This window comes from Sminthopsis crassicaudata, chromosome 6 (genome assembly GCF_048593235.1).
Source record: "Sminthopsis crassicaudata isolate SCR6 chromosome 6, ASM4859323v1, whole genome shotgun sequence".
Lineage (NCBI taxonomy): Eukaryota > Metazoa > Chordata > Mammalia > Dasyuromorphia > Dasyuridae > Sminthopsis > Sminthopsis crassicaudata.
In genome coordinates this window covers 246,385,049-246,391,320 of record NC_133622.1, presented here as the reverse complement: position 1 = coordinate 246,391,320, position 6,272 = coordinate 246,385,049, and the positions used below count along the sequence as shown (strand labels likewise).

General features: G+C 33.5%; 1 pseudogene; it reads left to right on the top strand.

Moving 5' to 3' along the window:
• Nucleotides 1-2,784: 2,784 nt before the first annotated feature.
• LOC141547585 (olfactory receptor 14I1-like) lies at nucleotides 2,785-3,715 on the top strand (annotated as a pseudogene).
• Nucleotides 3,716-6,272: the final 2,557 nt, after the last annotated feature.

Genomic DNA, 6,272 nt, shown 5'->3' with positions numbered 1-6,272 from the left:
AATGTCAATCATCTCTCAATGAAAATTAAAATTAATAGACTGCTAATATTACCTGAAACCTCCTATACTTGTGCTTTATCAAGCTATCCTTTGAAAATTTTAGTACTGTGGCTTTTATTATAGTGAGGGAAAGAGATGACTGGAGCATAACACTATATTTTGTTTATGTATGGAGGAATGTGCATGCATGTGAGTGAATTAATCTATTTATACCTATAGGGCTGGATGTGAGATTATACAGGGCATTGAATTGAGGGGCAGTGAATTTTGGCAATGCTGTCTAAATGGTGGAATTTTGAGAATAAATGATGGGATATTTGGAAGGTTGGAGAATGTATTCTAATGTTGACTTGGGAATAAAGATTTGTGGAAAATGGTTGGGAAAGTGATTGAGATCTAAAAGTATGTAATATAGGTTGGTCTATCTATCTAATCATCTATCTAGCTAATCTATCAATCATCTCTCAGTTACTACATCCATACACATAAACACACACATATGAGTATATAAACACTATTTCATTGATCTAAATTTATACACAATTCATATATATATGTATATGTGTATATATATAAATATATGTCACACATATATGTTCACATAGATACATTCTTCAACATATTTTCAATGTCATTTGATCAATAGCTCTAATGCAGTCTGTTGCAATCATCTATATATCTATTCATTTATTTCTCTATCATATATATATATGTCTTTTCTATATCCATATATCTAGTTCTATGTCTATTTCTCTCAATCTCTATCCTCTTCATCATCCATTTATGTGTTGTCTATCTGCATTAGTAAATATAGATCCTCTCCATCAGGTGCCTATAGAAATAAACTCAACAAGTCATTACTAATACCTTTGCAAAGTAAATTAGTTTATCTTCCTAGCTGCTGACCTGGGGAAATAGATTCCTTTTACACAATAAGAAATATCATGCAGAGATTATAGTAATTATAAATGTTGGCTTTGGTAGGGACAGTGCAGATTACATTGTCAAACCTGCCTATTTTCTAGATGCTTGGCCTGAAGCTAAGAGGGAAAGACATAATTACAACACTCAAATTCTTAGAAGGATTTTAAATTAACTCTAAAAAAGCAGATCTCTTGAATTTCCAGTTCCATATTCTGATCATTGAACTAGACAGGAGACATGTGCTAGCCTCTGCCTAGGTTTACTCTAACTAGGGAAAAGATGCCTTAAGGGATGTAAAATCTTATCTTACTTTATTTACAGAAAAGATTCAAAGTGAGGATAAAAGGGAAATTTAACCAGCTGGGCATTTTTCACCTGATGAACAAAACACCTGCTGAAGATGGCCGTTCAAGTTTGGGAGCAGAAAGGGGACATCTGTTTTTTTTTGTTTGTTTGTTTGTTTGTTTGTTTGTTTTGTTTTGTTTTCCAGAAAGCCCAGTCCTTAATGTGAACTATCTTAGCAAGAAAGAAGACGCACATCTGAGCAATAAAGTGGTAACTAATGCTAAACTCAGAATTAGAGTTCATGAAATGCCTGTCAAGTGCATAAAAGATTGGACTACAGAGATAACATTAGCAAAGGAAAGAAGCTAATAAATATGAGACTAATTTTGAAGGAGATGACATTTCTTTTCTATGAAATTCTTTTTAGTTTAAGCCTGTGATATAAATCTTAAACAATACATGTTAACTTTTTCAATTAGGGACTGAGTAAGCAGCTAGAGAGCACTATAGAGTACTTAGACTGAAATCAGGAAGAATCAATTTCATGGGTTCAAATCTGACCTCAGACACTTACTAGTGGTATGATCCTGAGCAAGTCACTTAACCCTGTTTGCCTTATTTCTTTATCTGTTAACTGAGTTACAGGAGATAATGACAAACTACTCCAGTATTTTTGCCTCAAAAACGCAAATGAGATCATAGAGAGTTGGAAACAATTGAAAAATGACTTAATATTAACATAGCTATTTGTATTTATACTTTTCTTTATGAGGGAAATTGGATTTACAGTCATAATAATTGTTTTCAAATTCTGACTTTACTATTAATTGTCTTAGTTACTTTGTACAAAAAACTGAATCAATTTGGGTCTCACTTTACCATCCTGTGAAACAATATTACCACTAATATTAACTTAATTGTATAGAAAGTTTGAGTGCTTTGAAATTAATTTTGTGAACACAACTCTATGGAATCTGAATTAAAATGATAATCTTTCCCTCTTCTTCATCTCCCTCTTTTCTTCCCTCTCCCTCTCCTTGTGCTTCCCACTCTCTCCATTTCTTTCTTTGTCTCTCTCAAATTAAGATTTATAGATAGATATAGATACATAGATAAATGTATAGATATAGAAGTATATATGTATATGTATATATGGAAAAAGCTATATAAATAGATGTATGTACGCAAATCTATTTATATATGTGTGTGTTCAACACATATTTGTGTACGCACATACGGACAAAATTCATTTCTAGCTTTGATGGTAACGTCTTCTCTATTATCCTTGTCGGGATTTACTTTCCTAATGTTTATCACTTTCAACTTCTTCTGTTCATTCTGCAGGGTCAAATATTTAAAACTCTGTTCCAGAGCTATTGGAATTAGTTTCATTATTTCTACTGTAAGTTTTGCCTTCAGCTGTTTTTGATTTTAAAATTGTTTGTTCAGGTCCAGACAGAATAGCTTTCAAGTTCTTTCTAAGTAAGTATTTTAATTTTTTCTTTTTTAAAATACTTTGTCCATTTCTGACAAAACTTTCTTTTATTTTCAGTTAAATTACAGCACTGCAGCAGGATGGGCAACTTCTCAATCATCACTAAGTTCCTCCTCAGGGAGTTTTCCAGCCCACATGAGCTGCAGGTCTTACACTTTGCACTGTTCCTGCTGATTTACCTAGCAGCCCTTCTGGGGAACCTTCTCACCTGTGCTGCAATTATCACTGACCCACACCTTCACTGTCCTATGTATTTTTTCCTGAGTAACTTATCCCTGCTGGATATTGGGACCATCTCCATCACACTTCCTAAATTCATTGTGAATTCCTTGTGTGGCATTCAAACCCTCTCCCTCCTGGGCTGTGCTGCACAAATTTTCTTCTTTCTCTTTTTTGGAACAACAGAGTTTGCTTTGCTTTTGGCCATGTCCTATGACCGCTTTGTGGCCATCTGTCAATGGCATCATCATGACTCCATCACGTTGTCTCTGGGCAGCAGCTGGCTCATGGTTCAGTGGGCTTCTTTATTCAGCTGTACACACAGGGAACATGTTCCAGCTGCCCTTCTCAGGATCTAATGTGATCCACCAGTTTTTCTGTGATATTCCTCATGTCTTGAAAGTCTCATCCTCTGATGTGTTTAAGACTGAGTTTCTATTCATTGTGGCAAGCTCATGTCTTTTGCTTTTCTGCTTTGCCTTTTTAATTGCATCCTATGCCCACATCTTCTCCAGTGTGCTCAAGATTCCTTCTGTGGAAGGACGCTACAAGGCCATTTCCACATGCTCCCCTCAGTTGATGATCATCATGTTATTTCTCATATCTGCAATGATGGCAGTTTTCAGGAACACATCAGACACATCACCTATCCAAAACCTTTTAATAGCAATGGCTTATACAACATTACCTCTCCTGCTGAACTCTCTCATCTATAGCCTGAGGAACCAGAAGGTCTCAGCTGCTATGAACAAGATGATCAAGAGGATGTTTTTTCCAGAGAAAGAATGTTAATCCATGAAAACATAAAAGCACGGAAGAATATGTATTCAGCATGTAAAATGTGTAAGGTAACACATGAAGTAGACTGAAACAGGGAGAAATGGCACCAAAAATAATAGGACCCAGGAAAACAGCTTTCTAAATGAAATGTTAAATTGGATAGAGTGAATCCATTACTAACTTTTCCCTAAAATAGACCCGAATGTCTCCAAGTGGTTGCTATTTATAGTGGAATTATCATGACACCAGTCCATGGCAACTGTGCCATTAAAAGAGTAGATGGAACATCTACTATAGGTGAGCATTGGTAAATAAGCTTAACTAAAAGCAGCTATTGATTGTGCTGTTCCCTTCCTTCTCTTCAACACATTTCTTGTCTTCTCATTGTCATACTTTTGATTCTATATTTATGATGGTCATATCTTCCTCCATCTTTGCATGTTGAAGATCTATTCGTCCTTTCAAAATATATCTAATAGTTACACATATATACATATACATATACATGCCAACATACATACATTTATACACACATTCAAATATGTACATAGTAATTCCATGGGAAGTTAAAATCTTTGTTTTTCAGTTAACTCAATTGCAAATTGGGGGAGGGGGACTACTACAATCCTTCTACCTGTATTTTGATGTTATGATTTTCCAGAAATCTTTTCTCATCCCTCAAGCTGCAAGTCACCTTTCATTACCCCAAATTTTCTATCTTTGTTACTTTTGCATTTTTTTACATCTAGAATCACAAATGCCTTTTTTTCTCCCAGTGGATTCTCTGTTACCTTATCAGTAGCATACAGTTAAGTCAATTGGTACAAATAATGGGTCTCTTGAAGTGATCATGTGTTTTTCATCTGCCATAATTTGATCTTGCAATTGTAAAAATATACAAATTGGTTCTAGTTCAAAGGAAATAACAAGTTTGAATTTAAATTATCAATCACTATAATGGTTTTCCATTTTCTCCAGTTTATTTTATAGATGAGGATACTGAGGTAAGCAGAGTTAAATGACTTGTTTATGTTCATACAGCTGCTAAGTGTCTGAGGCCAGATTTGAATGTAAAAAGATGAAGTGTTTCTATTTGAAGGTCACATACTCTATATATTGCACCACCCCAAAGCTCCAAATTTACTGAAATTGAATTCTGGATCACTGTAAAGATTGTATTTTCTTTAAAAAGAGAAAGGTGGAAAAATGCAGTGCTTTGCCTCTTATTTTTAAGAAGCAGAGGATTATGGATATAGAATATATTTTCAGATACAATTGGTTTGCTCCTTAGTTTGGTTAAACTATGTTTTCTTTTTCCTCATGCTCTTTCATTTTTAATCATTCTTTGTAACAGAAAGGTAATGTGGTGAAGTATAAAAGAATTGCCATGGAAGGTAGAAAGAACTGAAATGACGTTTTGCCTCTGACTTTTATTGGTCATATGACCTTGATTGCATTAGAAAATACATTAAATATACAAGTTGCAAAGAAGCTGTGGCCTTGCATGAGCAGAGGGACTTTCTTTAGCTTAGAGTTCTCTGTCTCAATAAAATTGGAGTATTTGCCATGACATGAAGACCTTCTATAAATATTTTATATGCATTTTTCTTTGATCAAGTTGAGATAAAGATCCAAAAATATGTAATGTAAAATAATAAAATTTTTAAAAGTGAATTGTGAATAATGAATAGATTAATATAATTTTTTTTAAAAAAGCAATTCATCCTAACCATAGAAAGAACTGAGTGTGTCTGAATAGAGGCTGAAGCACATATTATTTTCAACGTTTTTTTTTTTGTTTGTTTTTTTTTTGTTTGTTTCTGGAGGTTTTATTTTTTGTTTTTTTTTTGTTTTTTGCAAGATGACTTTTATGGTAATGTTTTACATAACTTCACATGGATCTTCTGGACCCAAAATTTTAAAATCAAATGTAAAAAAAATGTTCTACATGTAACTGGGGAAAATAAATACATTAAAAAAAAAACAACTTATTGTGAAATCATATTATCATAAAACTCATATCTTAATTATTACTCTCTGTTCTTCTAATTGGACTTCCTGACTGGAAGACAAAGCCATAACCTCCAAATCCTTCATCTAATGTGGGAAAACAACACAGTCTCTCATTTTCTATCAGATGCTCCTTTTGTATTTCTCCCTCATACTTTTGTGCTAGGGCCTATCTATCCTTCTTCCTCCCCTCTTTTTCTTTACAATTATTAGAATGCCTAGCATATAGTAGACATTTAATATATTGACTACTGACTAAGATCTTCATGGACTGAGAGACTTCCAATACCCGCAGTTCATGGACTGAGAAATATATTTTCTCAAAAATATTTTATTTTTGCAAATACATATAAATCTAGTTTTCAACATTCTTTTTCTAAGATTTTGTGTTCCAGTTTTTTCTTCCTTTCTTCTTCCTTTTCCCTAAGACAGCAAGCAATCCGATAGAAGTTAAACATATACAATTAAACATATATGATCCTTTTAAATATATTTCAATATTTGTCATGTTGTAGATGAAAAATCAGACCAAAAGGGGAAAAGCCATGAGAAATAAAAA